The following is a 23,099-nucleotide window of genomic DNA, read 5'->3' as shown; positions in this document are numbered from 1 at the left end:
AGGATCCTCTATGACCCACCTCCCAGAATATTGGAAATAAAAGCAAAAATAAACAAATGGGACCTAATTAACCTTAAAAGCTTCTGCACATCAAAGGAAACTATTAGCAAGGTGAAAAGACAGCCTTCAGAATGGGAGAAAATAATAGCAAATGAAGCAACCGACAAACAACTAATCTCAAAAATATACAAGCAACTCCTACAGCTCAACTCCAGAAAAATAAATGACCCAATCAAAGAATAGGCCAAAGAACTAAATAGACATTTCTCCAAAGAAGACATACAGATGGCTAACAAACACATGAAAAGATGCTCAACATCACTCATTATCAGAGAAATGCAAATCAAAACCACTATGAGGTACCATTTCACACCAGTCAGAATGGCTGCGATCCAAAAGTCTACAAATAATAAATGCTGGAGAGGGTGTGGAGAAAAGGGAACCCTCTTACACTGTTGGTGGGAATGCAAACTAGTACAGCCACTATGGAGAACAGTGTGGAGATTCCTTAAAAAACTGGAAATAGAACTGCCTTATGATCCAGCAACCCCACTGCTGGGCATACACACTGAGGAAACCAGAATTGAAAGAGACACGTGTACCCCAATGTTCATTGCAGCACTGTTTATAATAGCCAAGACATGGAAGCAACCTAGATGTCCATCAGCAGATGAATGGATAAGAAAGCTGTTGTACATATACACAATGGAGTATTACTTAGCCATTAAAAAGAATACATTTGAATCAGTTCTAATGAGGTGGATGAAACTGGAGCCTATTATACAGAGTGAAGTAAGCCAGAAGGAAAAACATAAATACAGTATACTAACGCATATATATGGAATTTAGAAAGAGGGTAACAATAACCCGGTGTACGAGACAGCAAAAGAGACACTGATGTATAGAACAGTCTTATGGACTCTGTGGGAGAGGGAGAGGGTGGGAAGATTTGGGAGAATGGCAATGAAACATGTAAAATATCATGTAGGAAATGAGTTGCCAGTCCAGGTTCGATGCACGATGCTGGATGCTTGGGGCTGGTGCACTGGGACGGCCCAGAGGGATGGTATGGGGAGGGAGGAGGGAGGAGGGTTCGGGATGGGGAACACATATATACCTGTGGCGGATTCATTTTGATATTTGGCAAAACAAATACAATTATGTAAAGTTTAAAAATAAAATAAAATTAGAAAAAAAAATTGAAAAAAAAATTTTTTATTATCTTCTTTTTCTTTTCTTTCTTAAACACTAACACTAGACAAGAAGATCTAGGAGGGCAGGAATTCAGACCTACTTTTTTATTGCTAAAATCCAACATTATGAGTAATGCATGAAAAAAAACAAGCACTTTTTCAACAATTTAGTGTATATATTTGCCTATATCTCTGTCTCCATATATTGTTTCTTTATGACCAACCCATTAGTTTTCCTTTATTCTTTAGCCAACTTAACAGTTCTTGACACCAAAATGGGAGATGAAGAAAAAGGCACCTCTTTCTGCTGTTAGCAGTCTGATGAGAAAGGAGCCTGAGCAGTATATTTTATGATTTGGAAATATCAGCTTATTTTTCCATGTCATTCCATACCCACAGCTACAGTGCTTTTGATTATTTGCCATAAATACTGATACTTTAAACCTGAAGACATTATGTACATGAAATCACCTACACTAGGTTTTCTAGATGATGTTAGACCAAGAGTGGGAGAAGGAAATGGCAGCCCACTCCAGTATTCTTGCCTGGAGAATCCTGTGGACAGAGGAGCCTGGTGGGCTGCTGTCCATAGGGTCGCACAGAGTCAGACACGACTGAGGCGACTTAGCAAGCACGCATGCATTGGAGAAGGAAATGGCAGCCCACTCCAGTATTCTTGCCTGGAGAATCCCAGGGACAGAGGAGCCTGGTGGGCTGCCGTCTATGGTGTCACACATGACTTAGCAGCAGCAGCAGTAGACCAAGAGGGACAAAGTCAAACGCCTTAAGAGTTCAGGGAAGAAGCATACATTCGTGAAGAAGGGCAACTGGAAAAATAAGGAATGCTTTCCCCATCTGAAGTGGAGAGCTGGTACTCAGACTCAGTCAATGATTGCTATATATTTATTTAGGTTCAATAATACCAGATCTTCAGGTTTTCCAAAAAAAGTTGGAAACACAAATTCCTATCTGAAACCTCTCCTTGTTTGCTGCTGCTGCTGCTAAGTCGCTTCAGTCATGTCCAACTCTGTGCGACCCCAGAGACGGAAGCCCACCAGGCTCCCCCATCCCTGGGATTCTCCAGACAAGAACACTGGAGTGGGTTGCCATTTCCTTCTCCAATGTATAAAAGTGAAAAGTGAAAGTGAAGTCGCTCAGTCATGTCTGACTCCTAGCAACCCCATGGACAGCAGCCTACAAGGCTCCTCCGTCCATGGGATTTGCCAGGCAAGAGTCTCCTTGTTTAAAGTTTTGCAATAAATTAAAAATTTGAAAAACACTTGTGCCCACCAAGGATCTCTGCAAGTTGAATTTGGTTCTTGGGCCTCCCATCTACCATCTTTGCTTTTAGATCTTGTGTGCTCGGCTTTGTAGGCCTAAACACTTCTGGTAATTAAGGCCTGCTGATAGGATACAGGTAAAAAGCCCCCTTCTTCTTTGCCCAGGGCTTGCAGTATTTCCAGATTGTGAGCAAATGCATCCAAAATCTGTGACAGGCACTTTATTCTAGATTGTTAAGATAATTCCAAGTGTTGTAGAGCATAGCCTCTCTGCGTAAAGTTTTAGGTAAGACTTTACAGTTTATTGTGCTTTATAACTATTGTCTCATTTGTCCCATTGCCATTTCTAGGTTATTCATTCACTTGTTTGCTCAAAAAATATTTAGTGAGGGTCTACTACATGCCACCCAACCTACTGGATGGTGTGTAGGTACTCAATGATGAATACAAATTGATAAGACAGACTATCAACATCTAATCTCTTCTCTTTTAGTAACAGCAGCAGTTTAATTTGGGACGAGAGTATCTAGCCAATCATGGCACTTCCCTCATGCTTGCATATTGTTGTGGACACATGACTAAACTCTGTCTGATGAGGTTGTTATTGGTTGAGTTATTTTCCCCTAAAAGATATGTTGAATTCCTTAACTCTAGTACCTCAGAATGTGACCGTATTTGTAAATAGGGTTGTTGCCCATGTAATAAGTTAAGATGAACTTATACTGGAGTAAGTAAGGATTTGATTCCAATGATTGGTATACTCATAAAAAGAGAAGACACTCAGACCAAAGGAAGAAAATAACATGGGAAAACAGAAAAAGAGAGAACACCATATGACAGCAGAGATAGCAATTCAAGTAAATCACAGCTGTAAACCAAAGAACATCAAGAATTGATGGTCACACCAGAAGCTAGAAAGAGGAAATATTCTCTCCAGGAAGTCATAAGGATCCTAGCTCTGCTAATATTTTGATTTCAGACTTATGGACTCCAGAATTGTGGGACATGAACTTCTTTTTTTCTAAGACACCCAGTTTGCAGTAATTTGTTATTTAAGCCCTAGGAAACTAACACAGAAGTATAAGTAAAAATAGTCAGATAGGATTTTTGATAATATTCCTTTTAAAATGATGTACATTTTTGCCAGAAATATGGACATAATAATGGTGCTGGAGAAGAGTCTTAAGTGTCCCTTGAATTGTAAGGAGTCAAATCAGTCAATCTTAAAGGAAATCACTCCTGAATATTCATTGAAGGGACTGATGCTGAAGCTGAAGCTCCAATACCTTGGCCTCCTGATGTGAAGAACCAACACATTGGAAGAAACTGATGCTGGGAAAAATTGAAGGCAGGAGGAGAAGGGGTTGACAGAGGATGAGATGATTGAATGGCATCACTGATTCAATGGGCATGAGTTTGAGCAAACTCTGAGAGTTAGTGAAGGACAGGGAAGCCTGGCATGCTGCAGTCCATGGGGTTGCAAAGAGTTGAACACAACTGAACAACAATTGGACCTAATACCCTGAGCCCCAGATGGCATGCTGAATCACATGGCATATTTGAGGATGAGATGTACACACTAAAGTTGGTGGTGAAGAGCTCTGGAAGAAGTCTGGGACATGGCAGTATTGTGAATTGATTTTCTAGTCCTGGAAGCCCTACCTCTGGCCTTCTTTTATATGAGATTTAAATAAACTTCTGTGTGATGTAAACATGCCATTTGGATTTCATGTTTTATGTAGCTACACATAATCCTAACTAACATACTGGTCTTCAAACATATGTGAGTATGATGTAGAGGAGTCACACATGTGGAGGCAGGCAGCAAACTTCAGGAAATGTTTTAAGAAAGGGAAGATATTATTTAATTAAAAAATTTCATTTATTTATTTTTAAGTTCTTGGCTGTCCTGCGTGGCATATGGGATCTTAGTTCCCTTGGTCAGGATTGAACCTGCATCCCAGGTGTTGGAAGCACAGTCTTAACCACTGGATCACCAGGGAAGTCCCCAGGAAGGAGACATGTTTGAAGTGGGAGAAGAAGGGAAGAATGGAGTTGGGACAACACTCCAAATTAAATCCATTTATATTATTATATTTCCTAGTAGCCTTACTGACATCAACTACTAGAGTGATCAGAAAATTATCTCATACTCAGGTTGACTCTTGTGTGCAAATGCCTGCTTTGAAGAGTTGATTCGTACATGACAGCAAAATGTTAGAAATGTTAGATTTTGAGGTCCAGTAAGTCTAGCTTATAATGTTTTCCCTCTGGCACTCACTGATTGTGTACTGTGACTTGTTGTCTAATACACCTAAGTATCAGTTTTCCATCTATATAGTCTGAATAAATACACCTGACATCTAGGCTTTTACAAGGAGTCAGTGGGATAATACATGTACCAGTGCTTAATGAGGAATAATTGAGATAGTTCATCTAGGAATATCTGAATTATAAATGAGATATGAAAGAAAACTGCCTTAACATCTGCCTTTTCTATAATAGACAGTCAATAAATATTATTTCCCCTTCATTCTTTCATCTAACTGATTTTTCTTCTGTAGTATCAAATAAGTCAAAGAAGAGACTTTCAGGGGGAGGAGGAGTAATTCTTAATTCAATGGTCCATATGCTTTGCTGTGCGTAGCAGATCATATTCTAATACACTTAAAAGGCCAGTCTTTGTGTTTAGTTGCCGCTTCAATGGAAGTGATTGCTTTAGTGAAATAGAGCTTCTGGTGTCTACTCAGTTCAATCAGCTCAATGCTATATTATCTTTCAGGTATTAAGTAGAAACTTTTAATACAAGGAACTTCTTTACAATATCCTGGGGTAAAGGCTGTATGGTTAACCTTAATCAACTGAATATTTTTTCAGTTGAATCTCTTCATAGAAAAATTTTATAGAAACAGCTTGGCATCCATTGGGGGAAAAAAAATAGTTACGCTTAAATCTAGCTTAGCCACTTAGTCAGCATGATTAGGACATTCAGATCTTTCCAAAATATTGTGTGTGTGTGTCTGTGTGTGCATGTGTTGCTCAGTCATGTCTGACTCTTTGTGACCCCATGGACTGCCAGGCTCCTCTGTCTATGGGGTTCTCTAGGCAAGAATACTGGAGTGGGTTGCCATGCCCTTCTCCAGGGAATCTTCCCGCCCCAGGGATCAAACCCGGGTCTCCTACATTACAGGCAGATTCCTTACCATCTGAGCCATCAGGGAAGCCACCAGGGAATATATGTATGTATATATATATATACATACATATATATATGTATATATATATATTTTTTTTTCCTATTGTACTTTCTTGCTTTTAATATTACTCAGGACATAGGAGTTATTATGAAATCCTTAGAATATGTCACATCTCCTCATTTCATTCAGATGTTTCCTCTTCCTTCCCCACTCTGGTCTGAATTTTCTATATTTTGAGATCAGTTCCTTTCCAGGATAGGAAATCTATAAAGAATTTGTTACTTGGGTAATATATACTAATCTTTTATTTTGGATTACTGATCCCCAAAATTTGTTCAGTTGTTTGCTCTATAGTGTTGTTCCAGGTACCCAAAAGAATTGTCACGTGGTTCTGATTTTGAAACCACGTGTTCATTTCTGTTATAGTTTCCTCTATTTTGTACAACTTCAATCACCTTTACTTAAAGCCACAGCCCCACTCTAGGTTATAGAACTATTTCGTTTGGCTCCCAGTGGGAAAAAGGTAGCTACTTGTAGAACTATAGATTCTCTATGAAGCCAGCTGTGTTGTTGGTCTTAGTCTGACTGGGTGATGTGGTTCTAATTATCAGGTCATATATTACAGGCAATTAGAGTCCCTTTTCATGTCATTTGACCTGAGTGCATTTCTTGGTTTTAGAAGTCTAATGGGTTCTGTGAATTCGCTAGGGAGATGATATCCTGACTGTGTTTCACTTACCCAGTAGTGATTTCTGACATGTATTTATACTTACTGTAAGATGTTAGGGTCAGCCTGCTCACCATGAATATACCTGACTGACTATTGTCTCTAGCCATGACTGATATAGGACTCGCCTGCCTCTCCAATCCCCCAAGCAATCTACCTCTAATTTTTTGATGACTAAACCTCTGCTTTCACTTTTTCTGCCTTAACTGATTTTCCTTGACTGCATCCTGTAACTTTCAAGTAGGTACTCTAAATGTCCTGTAGTAAGGATAGTGGATAATAAGCTTGGATAACTTGGTGGTTTCTTTTTTATGCAGAAAAGAGTAAAAGATTTAACATGTTAACCTGTAGCTAAGCAGTACCTCACTGTGACCTTTGGAAAAACTGTAATGCAAGTGTATTAAGAGAATTTTTCTACTTCTTCATAGGGTGCCCCTTTTCTTTTTCTCCTTTTTTCTTCAAAAACTTTCATCTTTAGCTGCCCCAAGTCATCCCAATTGTAAGTTGAGAAGGAAACTGTAGGTGTTAATGATAACATGTTAAATCTTCTAGAATATTTCATGATAAAAGAGTACCAGGGGATTTTTGAGAGTAGATTTTGAGACTTTTTGGCCTCCTCCAACTGTATTATTTTACAGAAAATTATCTCCCTTGATTTTGGGTTCAAATGACTGAATTATTAACAAAAAATTAGGACAATAAATATATAGTTATTTCTTTTTTATCTTAAAAGTATGACATTTATAAAAATGTATCATATATCATCATCATTCTCTAGATGATGAGAGTTTTTAATAAGAAAAAGAATAGAGAGGACATCATCTTAAAGTAGAAGACAGTATTTTTCAGAAAAGGACATGTATTGTTAATTTTGAATGCAGAAATTTTACACAAAATTTTCTATTGTATGTATTTTTGTGCTAGAAGTATTTCAAATTGACACAGTTTCCTAGGAACTAAAATAAGAGAAGGAAAAAAGAATGGAAGGAAAAAAGTAAAGCCGAATGTTCATTTTTTTTTTTTTCAGGACACTGATTTTTTTTAGTCACAGCTGTTGCTGAAAATCTAGCTTCATGGAATTGTATTTATGATGACAATAGTGATCCTATGCTTCTGTAAGATAAGAATGCTTGGAAAATTCCCTCCCACCCCCTTCTTTGTTCTGACAGATTGTTATTAATAGATTAACAACAGACCCTGCCCTAGCATCTTCCAAAACAAGACCCACTTCCACCCCTCCTCAAAATCTCCCTTCATTTATAAAACCCCAGCTTTTCCCTCTTTTCTTTAAGATGTTTTTCATTAATGGATGTTTTCCCCCTAATGCAAGAGCCTGAGTAGAATTGTCTTAATTATCTGGTGCATTTTGTCTTTCACAATGAGTATATCCAACCTCATTCACCTCCCCCACGTTTCTGTTGTAATTAATTCAGCATTTTTTGTGGACTCAGAGAAGTCAAGTTACAACTGCTTTGTCCCCTTTTCTTTGCCAATGAGAACAAAATGGGCAGGAAGACTGTCTCCTACTGCTCCAGATGGCCTTTAGACAGTGGACACTCATCCTGAGTAACTGTTATTTACTCAACACACAACAGACAGATATTTTCCTGACCCAGATATCATGTATCTCTGAGGCTTTTTGATTTTTGTTTAAGTTTTTGTTTTTCCCAGGGCTGATGGTTGGAAGGCTTTTGTGAGCAGAAAGTAAATGAATGATTGTTACTTAACACTTTAAATTAGAATTCAGTTTATTAAAAGCACAGTTTAAAATCTGGTTTTCCTTAAACCTTTAAATTCAATGTCCATATGTGATTATATCTAGAAAATGTGAAGGATTGCTATGGAGGGTGGGTGATAATTTTCAATCAATTCAAGTTGAAATGAATGCACTTAAAAACCTGGCTCATTCTAGACTTAACCTATTACATTCCTTTAAACCTTTAAAATATGTTTAAATTATTTCATCCTTTAATTTTTCAAAGGATGAAGTAAATTTTATAATCTGTATACCTAATTCTATGACTTGCTGGAGTTAGAAGACACTTTCTCACTTAGGAAATAGCTTTACTGTTCCAAGGTAGTTGGAGCTTCCCTGCCCATGAGAACTGAGACAGCTTGTTGATGAGAGAGTTTTTTTGCCTGCGTTGGACTGTGAAGAAACCTGAGCACTGAAGAACTGATGCTTTTGAACTGTGGTGTTGGAGAAGACTCTTGAGAATCCCTTGGACTGCAAGGAGATCCAACCAGTCCATTCTGAAGGAGATCAGCCCTGGGATTTCTTTGGAAGGAATGATGCTAAAGCTGAAACTCCAGTACTTTGGCCACCTCATACGAAGAGTTGACTCACTGGAAAAGACTCTGATGCTGGGAGGGATTGGGGGCAGGAGGAGAAGGGGACGACAGAGGATGAGATGGCTGGATGGCATCACCAACTTGATGCACATGAGTTTGGGTGAACTCTGGGAGTTGGTGATGGGCAGGGAGGCCTGGCGTGCTGTGATTCACGGGGTCACAAAGAGTCAGACATGACTGAGCGACTGAACTGAACTGAACGAAGCCAGTTCATCTTGCACCACTGAGATAACATGCACTCTTGCTTCTAGTTGCTTTTACAATAGGTATTCTTAATCTAAACTCTTTAGATTCACTTGGTTTCTGTTGGGTTTCAGTCACATCTCACCAACTATTTTTCTTCTGAGTTGGTTTGCAACATCTCAGGAAAGTAGCAGTCTTCCTCTGATTAACTGAATGCTAGATTGTTTTTATATTCTTCTATGACTGGCCACAACAATTTTGTGGATATTAAAAAGACTTGTAGTTGGTTCTGCATATCCGCCATGATATGGTCTGTCTGTAAGACCACAGCTTCTAAGATCCCACTACATTCATTTCTTCATGAACTAGTGTTTCTAACTCAATGGAAAAAGCTAACACAGCCTCAATTAATGTAGAAACCCAAGAGTCTAAGATTATAGAAGGTGGGGAGAAGACAGGGAGCATAGAATATAGCCTAATGACAACATGATCTTTGGTCATGCACCAATGACAGCCTCAGGTTCTTTAACAGTGTAATATCTATCACAATGTGCATGATTAAAAATAGTGAAATCATTAGTGAAAAATGCTTTGAATATATATTTTTTAATAATTAATAGGCATGAGGCCTATGATTACCATATTTATATTTTTATTATTTAGATATAAAATACTTAGGAGTAAACATCTAATGCATATTTTATTCTTAAGAGATGCATTTTGAATGAAAGAAAGATTGCATAGAAAACAGCAAATAACAAGAATAGTCCTTCAGATTTTGTGAGTGAGTATATATCACAGAAAGAAATAGTCTTGGGTAATAAAACAACCGAACTCTGCTGTATAGACTACGTGACACAAAATATGTATTGCTTCTGAAGTAAATTAAATATGACTTAGGAGCATGAGCTAAAGAGACGATTTCTGGAAATGAGAGCCTAGAAACTTTTACAATAAATAAAATAAATCCTAATAAGTACTCCTTTTTTCTCCTTCAGGCCTTTCCTTTTCAAGTGATAAATGCTTACAAAACAGATATTCAGCAGCATAACCAAATAGATTCAATGGGAGTGAGTAACACTTCACAACCGTAATTTTGATTCTTCAAATTTTTAGAAACAAAATTACTTTGGGATAAATAATTAAATTTTAAGCCAAAATAATATCTGATAAAAAAACCTTTTAAATCTGTGACTTCTTTTTGAAGTCGTATCTTTTTGGATTGTTGTTATTGGTTGTCATTAAGTCATGTCCTACTCTTTGTGACCCCATGAACTGTAGCCCGCCAGGTTCTTCTGTCCATGGAATTTCCCATCTTTGGATGCTCATCGTTAATTTCAAATATCAGATTTAGTAGTACACACCACTGAGAATTCAGAAATGTCTAGATACAGGTTTCTATCTATGTCATCAGGATTCTTTCATTTATACTGTCCTCTATGTGGTCCCTTAAGGAGATTCCTCACATGGTACAAAGATCAATGCCAGAAGCTCTAGACTTAGTATAAAGAGGAAGTATCTTTTCTCCCCTTGAGTTGTATAAATTTATGAAAAACAAACAAAAAGAGTGAGTTGGATTTATAGTCACGAGTCAAATATTCAGAAGTCCTTGGCTGGCTGAGCCTGGCTGCCCTCACCTAGCCATCTGGGTTATAAAACATCTGAGTTTTATAACTCGGAAGGAAGGAGCTAAGTTGTGCAAAAAATATGGAAAGATAATTCCCTTGGCAAAACTATGATGTATTCAAAATGTTTTATCTTCTCACTGTCCTTCCATTCTTTCTCAGCCTTTCATGCATTCCCAGGGCTCTCATAATCAGAGAGTGCAGTCATGTCTCTTGACCATAGTGTCAGTTCAACCCATTGCTTTATTATAGGGCTTGTCAACTCCACTGTCCCTGCAAACTTGTTGGTTATCTATGCCACTCTCTTCTTACTGTTCTTTTTAGGTGAAAATAGGTTTTAATAAGTTGATCACACATAAAGGCAGTCTATTAGTACTTTAGCTTGGGCTGGTATAACAAAACACCGTAGATTGGGTGGCTTAAACAACACATGTATTTCTCATAGTTCTGAAGGCTATATGATCATATGCTATATGATCAGCATATTGGCATGGTCTGGCTCTGGAGAGAATTCTCCTCCTGACTTGTAGATGACTGCTTTCTTGCACTATCCTCATATGGCAGGGAGAGAGAGTTGAGGGAGGCAGCCAAACAAGCACAGTCTAATCTCTTTTACTTCTCTTCCAAGGATACTAATTCTATCATCCTATCATCACAGGTCTCTCATGGTCTGATCTAAACTAATTACCTTCTAGAAGTCTTACCTCTGGATATCATCACACTTGGGATGAAAGCTTCAACATATGATACAACCATTCAGTCTATAGCAATCAGTGTATGAGTTATCATTTTCTAAGGCAAGCTATTGAAGTTTCTCCAGTAGGTTGTCATGGTGATATAGCAGGTAGGGGCAGAGAAATGAGTAAGAAAGATAGTTTAGCAGTCACCAGATCTTTCAATTCAGTTCAGTTCAGTCGCTCAGTCGTGTCTGACTCTTTGCGACCCCATAAATTGCAGCACACCAGGCCTTCCTGTCCATCACCAACTCCCAGAGTTCACTCAAACTCACGTCCCTCAAGTCAGTGATGCCATCCAGCCATCTCATCCTCTGTTGTCCCCTTCTCCTCCTGCCCCCAATCCCTCCCAGCATCAGAGTCTTTTCCAATGAGTCAACTCTTTGCAGATCTTTAGCCCTCTTCTGAAATGTTTTTTTATTTTTATTTTTTAACCAGTTGGGATACATTTACTTCTGTCTGGAGCTGGTCCAGGTTATGTAGGGTTCAGTCAATAAAGGCATGACATCTTTTTTCCATCTGATGAACAAAGAAAAAGGTTCTTATCTGTTTGTCCTTGTGCTCAACTATACCAGCAGATAGCTGTATAACAAGGACAAGGCGACTATTTGCTAGGTACTAAACCCCTGCACTTCCCAGCCAGAGGTCAGCTAGTCTGCTTCTAAAGAGATAAACACCACCACTTTGTGAGTGCTTTTCTTAAGGGATATGGATGCTTTTTTAGTTTCAGCACAAGCAAATGAGTAAGAGGACCTGGAGGATATAACATCAGGAGCTAGAATGTGAGTGCCAGGAACCCTCTGAGCAGTGAGCAGGAGATTAGACTGGTAGGACTGGAGAGGTAGGATTCAGCAGCGGGCGAGGCGAGCTGAACAAGCAACTCCAGCAGAGTTGCTGGTACCCACAGCAGAGAGCAGCAGGGGTTGGGAAACTGGAATAGAGCTGCCAAGCAATGAAGGGGAAGAAGCAAGCCCAAAGCCAGCCTGAGGTCTCAGATAAGGGGTCTGGAGATTTAGTGGGGATGGAAAATCAAAAGTTAAGCAGTAGAGTAATAAGAACATGAACAAGAGCTGAGGAGACTGGCTTATTTAACTGTCTTCCCAGGTCATTCTTTTGGCAGGAGACAATGCCCAGTGGTAGCAGAAAGGACACTTGGTGTCTCCAAGCTTCAAAAAATGAGGTGGGTGTTCAGAGGATAGCTGCTGGGAGGTAACCCCTGATGTTCTGTGTAGCCAAATCAGAGTTAATCTCATACCCCTTCCACCTTTCACCAGTTCTTAGTTACTAGGAGCACTGCTTGAAGGAATGCTGCATGTTCAGGACACTCTGCCAGACCAGATACAAATATGAGCCATGTCCCATAGGCTGTCCATTTCTGAGAATCAGAGACTTTCAGAGTCCGAAAGATGTGTGTCAGTGAGTGACCCTATTGAACTGAGATTTGTCTTCTGGCCTCCTGAATGTGTTCCTCACTAAAAGACAAAACTGCTAGAATCCTGAACCTTTTTTCTTTGTCTTTAGTATTGCTCTTTACCCAGAACATCCTAAAAGAAGAAAAGGAGCTATTTTGAGTGTCCTGTAGTACCTTTATTACCCAATGTGAGGCAGGGAAACTTTTGCTTGCATTCAACCCACAGACATGTTTCCTTATGTATTTGTTGCCCAGGTTGCCTTAACTAAGTACCACAAACTGGGTGGCTCAAAAGGACACAAATGTGTTGGCTTTTGGTTTTGGCAGTTAGAAGTCCAAAATCAAGATTTTGGCAAGGCTCCCTCTGAAACCTAGATGTTTCTTGCCTTTTCCTACCATCTGGTCATTGCCAGCGATCTTTGGTATTTCTTGGCTTGTAGATGGATCCCTCCAATCTTCTGTCTTCACGTGGTGTTTTCGTCACGTGGTGTCTTCATGTGGTCTATCTTCACATGGCCAACTTTTATAAGGACATCAGTCATATTAAATTAGGGGCCCACTTTAGTATGACTCCATCTTAACTAAGTATATCCAAAAAGAATCTATTTCTAAGAGAGGTCACATTCTTAGGTACAAGGGGCTAGCACTTCAATATACTTTTTTGAGGGGGACACAATTTAACACATAACACTTTATATGAAAATTTCTGGCAGCTTTGGTTTCAGCCCTAGCAAGCCCCAGTGCAACTGGATGACATGTTGTCGTTCAGTTGCTCAGTCATGTCTGACAAGTTGCAACCCCATGGACTGTAGCACACCAGGCTTCCTTTTCTTTCACTACTTCTTGGCATTTGATCAAATTCATGTCCATTGAGTTGGTGGTGCCATCCAACTATCTCATTCTCTGTCACCCCCTTCTCCTCCTGCCCTCAATCTTTCTCAGCATCAGGTCTTTTCCAATGAGTTGGCTCTTCACATCTGGTAGCCAAAGTATTGGAGCTTCAGCTTTGCATCAGTCCTTCCAATGAATATTCACAGGGTTGATTTCCTTTAGGATTGACTGATTTGTTCTCCTTGCTGTTCAGGGGACTCTCAAGAGTCTTCTCCAACACCACAGTTTGAAAGCATCAGTTCTTCAGAGCTCAGCCTTCTTTATGGTCTAACTCTCACATCAGTAACATGACTACTGGAAAAAACATAGCTTTGACTGACTATACAGACCTTTGTTGGCAAAGTGATGTCTTTGCTTTTTAATACACTGTCTAGGGTTGTCTTGCCTGGAAAGTCCCATGGATGGAGGAGCCTGGTAGGCTGTAGTCCATGGGGTCACTAAGAGTCGGACACAACTGAGTGACTTCACTTTCACTTTTCACTTTCATGCATTGGAGAAGGAAATGGCAACCCACTCCAGTGTTCTTGCATGGAGAATCCCAGGGATGGGGGAGCCTGGTGGGCTGCCATCTATGGGGTCGCACAGAGTCGGACATGACTGAAGTGACTTAGCAGTAGCAGGGTTGTCATAGTTTTTCTTTCAAGCAGCAAGCATCTTTTAATGTCATGGCTGCTCACCATCCACACTGATTTTGGAGCCCAAGGCAATAAAATCTGCCACAGTTTCCATTTTCTTACCCATCTATTTGCCATGAAATGATGGGACTGGACATGAACTGAGGGTAAAATAACTGGTACTGTGTTCACGAGGTTTTTCTCCAAAGTGAACTGAAGTCGTCTACAATAGTAGGATATGTAACTGCCTCCTACCCTTCACCCTGAATCTATGGTGAAGGAGCATCTCACCAGCCCCTTCTATTAGAGGCACTAACAATGCTTGCTCCTCAGGCTAGGAGAGTTATATGATACTGTAGAAGGTTATATGTTCTTAGAACAATTTTCAGATTTCTCCTATTTACTGCCCTGAGAAGTTTTGGTTCTAGTTTCCATTTAAAAGTATCCAGGTCTGGTCTCAAGGGTTAGGGTCAAATGGGAGATGGGCTATGGAGGTTCTCTGTTACGGGCTTAATGTGGTCCCTGAAATTCATATGGTGAAGTCCTCACTCCCAACGTCATGGTTTTGGGAACTGGAGACTTTGGGAGGTAACTAAGATTAGAAAAGCTCTTATAAACTGGAGCTGTATAAGAAGAGATACCAGAGAGCTTGCCTGCTTTCTTTCTACCATGTGGGGATGCAGTGAGAAGGCATCTGCAATGTAGGAAGAGAACTCTCATCAGAAGCCAGCTACACTGGAACCCTCATCTTGGACCTCCAACTTCTAGAACTGTGAGAAAATAAATTTCTGTGTATTGTGCTATCCAATCTCTGGTATTATATTACAGCATCCCAGGAAGGCCAAGATGTGCTCTGTATTCTTATGCTACCTCAGTATTATGGAAACTTCTGCTGCTGCTAAGTCACTTCAATCATGTCCGACACTGTGCGACCCCATAGACAGCAGCCCACCAGGCTTCACCGTCCATGGGATTTTCCAGGCAAGAGTACTGGAGTGGGTTGCCATTGCCTTCTCCCATTATGGAAACTATTAAATTATAAGTTCCTTGTGGTTAGTAGCTGGCTTTTTTTTTTCTCTCTCTCTTTGTTGGACAGTAGCCTGCTAGGGTCTTCTGTCTATGGCATTTCATTTCTCAGGCAAGAATAGTGGGGTGGGTAGCCATTTTGTTCTCCAGAGAATCTTCTGGACCCAGGGTCAAACCTGAATTTCCTGTATCTCCTGCATTGGCAGACATTCTTTCCCACCGGGCCACCTGGGAAGCCCCAGTAGCTGGCTCTTTTATGCATAATACACCATGCTTTACATTAGCTCCACATTTGTGTTCCACTGCAAATGCCCATATTTTACAGATGAAGAAACAGAATTAAAAAGTTTTGGTGAACCTAAGCTGAGCTCAAATTTCTCTTACAACCTGCCTGTCTACCCCACTGCCCTGCCCTGTACCTCTGTCTTCTGTGTTTTGGATGTAACTTTGTTAAGTTGGATTCTCTATAGAGGATCACAGTATGGACAATATGGGGGGGAAAAGGAGACTATGTAGGCTGAGTCCAGTGAAAATGCTACAGTAAGGTTTTTATTGGTTTCCCACTGGAGTGTCAGAGAAGGCAATGGCACCCCACTCCAGTACTCTTGCCTGGAAAATCCATGGACGGAGAAGCCTGGTAGGCTGCAGTCCATGGGGTCCCTAAGAGTTGGACACGGCTGAGCGACTTCACTTTCACTTTTCACTTTCATGCATTGGAGAGGGAAATGGCAACCCACTCCAGTGTTCTTGCCTGGAGAATCCCAGGGACAGAGGAGCCTAATGGGCTGCCGTCTATGGGGTCGCACAGGGTTGGACAAGATTGAAGCGACTTAGCAGCAGCAGCAGCACTGGAGTGTACCTGTAATTGCTGTTATTACAGTCTTATAGATATCCTTGTTTCCTGAATTCCACAGACAAGCAGAAGGTTGGAATGGACAGGAGAGAGACACTGCCAAGGGTAGGGGGTGGTTAGGGAGGAGGGAATGAGCTTCTTGGTGATGGTGATGCAGGAGCAGGTTGGGTATCTAGAGAGAAGAATTGTAATTCCACAGCTTCATTACGTGCAACAAGGCTTTTGCTCCTGTCGTTCTGTACTTTCATCCTCCTGATTGGTAAAGACCACAGACAGTTTTTACTGGCTTATGAGCACGGTGAGATGTTTCCCAGTGTGGACAAGCAAATGGAGGAAATTTAATCAAGTGGCTGTAAGGGCCTTGAAGTATGAATGGACTCTAATAGATGTGATATCTTTAAAAAATGATCATCCAGGTTACCAATTGCATTATTAACTTTTCCTTATTACAAACGATATCCCAAGTCTTAAGTATTTAGGGAGAGATTAGTCCGAGTCACATTACTCTCCTTTCCAGATGCACGCACAGGGTCTTCTGTGGCTGCTTTTCTTGAAACTCACAGAAGAAAGGGTAATTTTAGTAAAATCAACGAGATCTGGGAAGGAAAGTCCAAAGTCAGCTCTGCACTTCTTTGGGAATTGAATGAATGGCCCACATTCTGGGGAAGCATGTAAATTTTTAGTGATTTTGTTCTTGAGTGTCAGTATTTATAAATCATGGTACTGGTATCCTTGGGCAATGTGAAGGGAATGAGAACTGTTCAGGCCATCTAAGGATTTACAATCTCCAGGTGGCTGTGATAATTTAGAATGAGTGGAGCTGGGAAGACTTCTTTTGAGAGAAATATTGAGGACTATTGAGAAGAGTGTTTCATTAAACATAATGTGCATGTCAACCATTCAGGTAAGTTGATAATAATGTAAATTTCTTGGACACACCCCAGACTCTAATTCAGATAATTGTTTATAATTACCTCTTGTGGCTATGATGCAGATGGACACAATCAGGAACTGGTTTAGAAAAGAATTCTATGGTTTGGCTCTAAGAGGCCATTCTCAGTAACAAAAATGTGGCATAAGATGAAAGCAAGCACGGGGCATCAAAACTTGCTAAGCTAGAGAGAGAGAGCAGACAAATGCAATGGATGGGTAAGAAGCCTTAAACATAGACACCACCTGGAATACCATTTTAAAATTCAAAATTCTTTACCACCTCCAATTTTTTCAGTAGTTTCTTGAACTTCAGCCCCTAAGTTACAATTTTTTTCTTTTCTTTTTAAATTATTTTTTAACTGAAGGATAGTTGCTTTACAGAATTGTGTTGGTTTCTGCCAAACATCAGCACAAATCAGCCATAGGTATACATATGTCCCCTCCCTCTTGAACCTCTCTCCCACTACCATTTTTAAGTATTCAAATATTATTTGTTCTTTAAATTTAAAAATTTTATTATTAAAATTACAAGTCATCAGTTTTGCAAAGCTTAACCTTATAAAGCTGAAGCAATACCTTCCCAAGCACTGTCAGCTACTAGATTGTTCTGGAAGCAACTACACTGCATTAAAAAAAATTATTTTATTGAAGAATGTTTGGTATACAATATGCTGTGCATATTTAGTGTATAAAATGATGAGTTTGGAGATAAGTAGCCTACCATGAAACCATCACTGCTATATATGCCACAAATAAGTCCATCCCCTCCAAAAGTTTCTTCCTGCCCTCTTTATTTATTATTATTTTGTGATAAGAACAGTGAAATAAAATCTAGCCTCTTAGCAAACTTTGAGGATGTGTGGTTGATTGTATTGATTGGCCAATGCCCAGATAGTGTGTAAAACATTTCTGGGTGTGTCTGTATGCTTCTGAAAGAGATTAGCATTTGAACCTGTAGAACGAGTAAAGAAGATTGGCAGTGCAGGTGGGCATCATCTAATCCATTTAGGGCCTGAGTAGAACAAGATGGAGGAAGGGTAAATCTGCTCTCTCTGCTTGAGTTAGGACATCTATCTTCTCCTACTCTTGACTATCAGTACTTCTGTTCCTCAGGCCTTCAGAGTCAGACTGGGACTTTCTCTGTCCACTTCCCTGGTTTTCAGGCTTTTGGACTCAGACAGAATTCACCACTAGATTCCCTATATCTCCATCTTGGAGATATTATATTATCAGACTTCTCAGCCCCCATGATAAAATCTTGACCCTTCTTTCTCTCTCTGGAGAACCTAATAGGATACAGTATAGTATTATTACTTATAGGTACCATGATGTACATTTTATTTTTAAGACATTCACCTTGTATAACTAAAACTCCATAAATTGCCATTTTCATAGGATCACTGCTACTATCACTATTATTCTCTATTGTGATTTGCAGACCACAAGGAATAAACATTGTTTCATGTCCCAGGGGTGCTGGATCTCAAAGTATAGTCTCTAGGCCAGCAGCATAGCATCACCTGGGAACTTGTTAGAATTGCAAATACTCAAGTGGAGTTAAATTTGGCAGAGTTGGAATACTGTCTATTTCATCCATGACTTGAATAATTTTTTCTAGTTCTTCTGGACAGAACTAGTTCTTCTAGTTCATCAGGACAATCAGTAAAACCAAAATAAATCAATACCCATTGACCCAGGTAGTCCTTATCAGTTTTGGACTTGCCAGTATGAGTTGTGAGGAAAATGGGCCCCCAATAAAGGCTTTCCAATGCTTCGCTGCCATTCCTTCTCCAGTTTCTCTGTCTTTTCTTTCTTGAAGTACTTCACTCCAGCCAATAAAGCTCCCCAAATAGCAAATGTGATGGCTAAAGACTTCCAGGAAACAGGCCCGGGCTTCAAGGGGGCATGTGGGGTGTCTGCTGCCCTTCCGTTCTGGGGTCCTGACAACCTGGGAGGGGGCGGCATCACAGTGTCAAGGGGGTGGCTCCCCAGGCAGCAGCCAGCCCGCCCAGAGGCTCGTCATGCCTCCTCTGGCTTCGTGCAGAGCTGCCCCAGCAAGACACTCATGGTCTCCTTCCCTGGGCACCAAACCCAGAATCCGTGAGGCAAGAGACGCCAAAGTTGGCTGCCGGAAGCCGCATTATCCAGCCAGCATGAGTGACAGCCCTGCCATGAGCTTGAGAGTGCAGGCAGATTCTTTACCATTGAGCCACTGGGGAAGCCCAGAGCTTTCTGAGATGGGACCAAAAAATGGGTTTTAAGAAACTCTCCAAGCAATAAATGCTGGAGAGGGTGTGGAGAAAAGGGAACCCTCTTACACTGTTGGTGGGAATGCAAACTAGTACAGCCACTATGGAGAACAGTGTGGAGATTCCTTAAAAAACCAGAAACAGAACTGCCATACGACCCAGCAATCCCATTGCTGGGCGTACACACCGAGGAATCCAGAATTGAAAGAGACACGTGTACCCCAATGTTCATCGCAGCACTGTTTATAATAGCTAGGACATGGAAGCAACCTAGATGCCCATCACTGGACAAATGGATAAGAAAGCTGTGGTACATATACACAATGGAGTATTACTCAGCCATTAAAAAGAATACATTTGAATCAGTTCTAATGAGGTGGATGAAACTGGAGCTGATTATACAGAGTGAAGTAAGCCAGAAAGAGAAACACCAATACAGTATACTAACACATATATATGGAATTTAGAAAGACGGTAATGATAGCCCTGTATTCGAGACAGCAAAGGAGACACAGATGTATAGAACAGTCTTTTGGACTCTGTGGGAGAGGGAGGGGGGGTGATTTGGGAGAATGGCATTGAAACATGTATAATATCATATAAGAAACAAGTCGCTGGTCCAGGTTCGATGCAGGATACAGGATACTTGGGGATGGTGCACTGGGGTGACCCAGAGGGATGGTATGGGGAGGGAGGTGGGAGAGGGTTCAGGATTGGGAGCACGTGTACACCCGTGGCGGATTCATGTTGATGTATGGCAAAACCTATACAATATTGTAAAGTAATTAGCCTCTAATTAAAATAAATAAATTTAAATTAAAAAAAAAAAAGAAAGAAACTCTCCAGGTGATTCTGATGCATTGCTGATGTTTAAGAACAACTATCCTAGGGAAATAAACTTTATTTAGTAGACATTTCTGCATCATTAACTGACACAGAGTAGATGGAGTCATCAGTATCAGACAGAATTAAAAAAAAAAAAAAGCCCATCTGGAGTAATAATAATAGTAATAGCTAGTTCTTAAAGAACTTGTGTGTGTTTGTGTGTTCAGTCATGTCTGACTCTTTGCAACTCCATGGACTGTAGCCCACTGGGCTCGTCTGTCCATGGAACTTTCCAGGCAAGAATATTGAATCAGGTTGCCATTCCTACTCCAGGGGATCTTCCCAACTCAGGGATTAAACTTGCATCTCTCATCTCTCCTTCATTGGCTTTCACAAATTTGGTAAAAACAAACAAACAAACATATGTATAAAGAAAGGATAGAGCCATAAAATTGCCCATTGATTCTCTAATATAATTTTGTTCAGTACGCTAAATATATATTTGTATACAGAGTCTGGTATCAAACAGGCAAACATATCACAGAAGATATATGGAATAATGGAAATAGTCTGCACACGGACACAGCTTGTCCTGGCATTGCCATTTAAGAATTGTCTGAGACTAGGCATGGCACTTCCTGGGGAATAGCTCCTCATTGAGAAATGACAGACTTAGATGATGCCTCAAGTTCTTTCTTGCAACAAAATATTATATTCTTCATACCATGCCTGAAGTTTAATTTCAATGACATTTCCCGCTGGGTCTAATTTCCCAAAGAGAGGCCCTTGATGCTTAAGCCTATAGAATATAAGGTCAATGTGTCAGTCAGGGTGAAGCAAGTCAAATTGAACCTATTTTAAATTGTTCAGTAGAAGAAATTTAATATGAGGAACACATTTAAAATGTTTGGGAAGACCCGAAGAGGCAACAATAGGATGATATCCCCAGCTCCAGTGTTTCAGGGACAAAAGGAAGAGGTGGTTTTACCAGAACCCAAGGTCTGGGTTACCTGGAAAGAGTTGGGATCCTGATGACAGAGGTTTTACTAAGCAAGTGGATGTACTAAAATCAAGGTGGAAGGAGTCACTTGAATGAATGGAAACGTGTTGAGAAGGGCTTCTCGAATGAGCTTGAACCACAAAGAGTTTCTAGAGCCATAAGAGAAAGTCTATACCTCCTACTCTCCTGTGTCCTGTCTAATTCCCTTTCAGAGCCTCCCACTGGTTAACTTTAACCAGAAGTCACTGGATAAAGAATCCTAGCAAATATAGGTTGCCAGGGTCAGTTTTCCTGTAACAAAGAAAAGTTTTAACTGATGCAGTGAAACCAGAGAATCTATTACAGAATCCCTCACTTCTATTTTCAGTGAATTTCTTGTCCTAAATTCCAGACTGATTGGCCATATATTTGATTCTCAGTCCCAGAACTCTGATTAATCAGCTGTGGAGACTACAAACCAAGTATAGTCACTTCTGAATATTCCTCCCCAACTACTGTCAAACTAGTCACCTCCACACCAGATCCTGGTAGTATACAAATCCTCCAAGAAGGGAGCTAGAATAAAGAGATTTATCCTGCAGCTGGTCTTCAGGAACATGGCTCTTTCTGTGGAAGAGGACTGTGGACCTTCTTTGGCAGTAGGAGTAGCATGTCACTCCATCTTCATGGAAAGCAGCAGGTTTTAAAAAAGCACCTAGATCTGGTCATGGTGGTGCCTTCTAGCTAAGGTATCAGGGAGGTCCCCCCATTCAAGGCTGCAAGAGTAACTAAAAAGCCACAGTGCTTCAGCTGAATCAGATCAAGGGGATTCCTTCCTTTGACAGCTTCCTACCGATTACTAGTTGAGTCCCATAGTGCTAGACACTCTTGACATTTTCCAGATCATTCTTCCCTTTTAACTTAATTGGACTTGGTAGCATGATTCTCAATTGACTTAAAGACTGAGTCTCTAGCATAGAACTTCTCAACTTTGATACATATAATATCTCCTAAAATCTGATTCCTGAGATACAAATTCAGTAGGCCTGAGCTGGGCTTAAGGTACTGTAGTTCTAGAAACCTCCACAGGTATTGTTGGTGGTGTTGGACCACATGCCTCACTAAGAGTTTTTGTTTTGTTTTTATTGTTGATCTAGGAGGGCCTGAGGCCCATGTACTCATGGACTACATTCTAAACTCGCCCCCAAAAACATACAACTAAAAGCAAAAACAAAGCCTTGTGTATCTGAGTGGATATAGAATCTAAATCACTCTGTTCAGTCATCTTACTCCATCTGAGGACCTCAAAGTGGCATGGAGGTCATGTAACTCTGACGAGACTGGGTAACGCTGGTTTCCTGGGAGTAATAAATGAAGATGCTTCACTTCATTGTATGGTGGCTCAATTTTAATAACTGGCTAGAGAATATCCTTCAGGCAGAGCAAACAGGATAGAAATAAAGTGAGATGGGAATAACTGGTTGGGTCATGGCCAAGTCATGAGCCATGTTGATGCTCCCATTTGACTGTCACTTAGATAGTGCATGTCAGGGCAGCCAGCTGGTTTTCCTCCAGGACACTGTCAGCATACCCAACTGTTTTCCATTTCCACAGATATCGCAATGATTGTCCCCACAAGGAAGAATCTGAAAGATGAATGTCTTAAAAATTGGAGAGGCCTTCTTGACAGCTGTAAGGAAATCTGACAGCTCTGAAAATAATATAATCTCTGAAAATGAGATTATATTATTTCACAGGGTATTGGTAATCACTGATAGATTTGTGCTTTGATTGTTCTGCTTCTGCATTGAGGGTCTAGCATTTATTTGTTGCCTTCTTGTCTGTTTTTCTGTTTTATCTAGATTTTTAAAAAACTGAAATTGTTCCACAGGGAGCAAAGAAATAGTATGTTGTTTATATTTCATACACAGACTGAAGTGAGTGATTAGTAGAATTGGTGGTATCAGTGAAAGATAAAATAAGGTCAAATTTCTAGGGAAAAGCATAAATAAGCAAGCAAGAAAATC

The sequence above is a fragment of the Bos javanicus genome, chromosome 11 (assembly GCF_032452875.1).
Source record: "Bos javanicus breed banteng chromosome 11, ARS-OSU_banteng_1.0, whole genome shotgun sequence".
NCBI classification, from domain to species: Eukaryota; Metazoa; Chordata; class Mammalia; order Artiodactyla; family Bovidae; genus Bos; species Bos javanicus.
Note: the sequence above shows the minus strand (reverse complement) of the source record.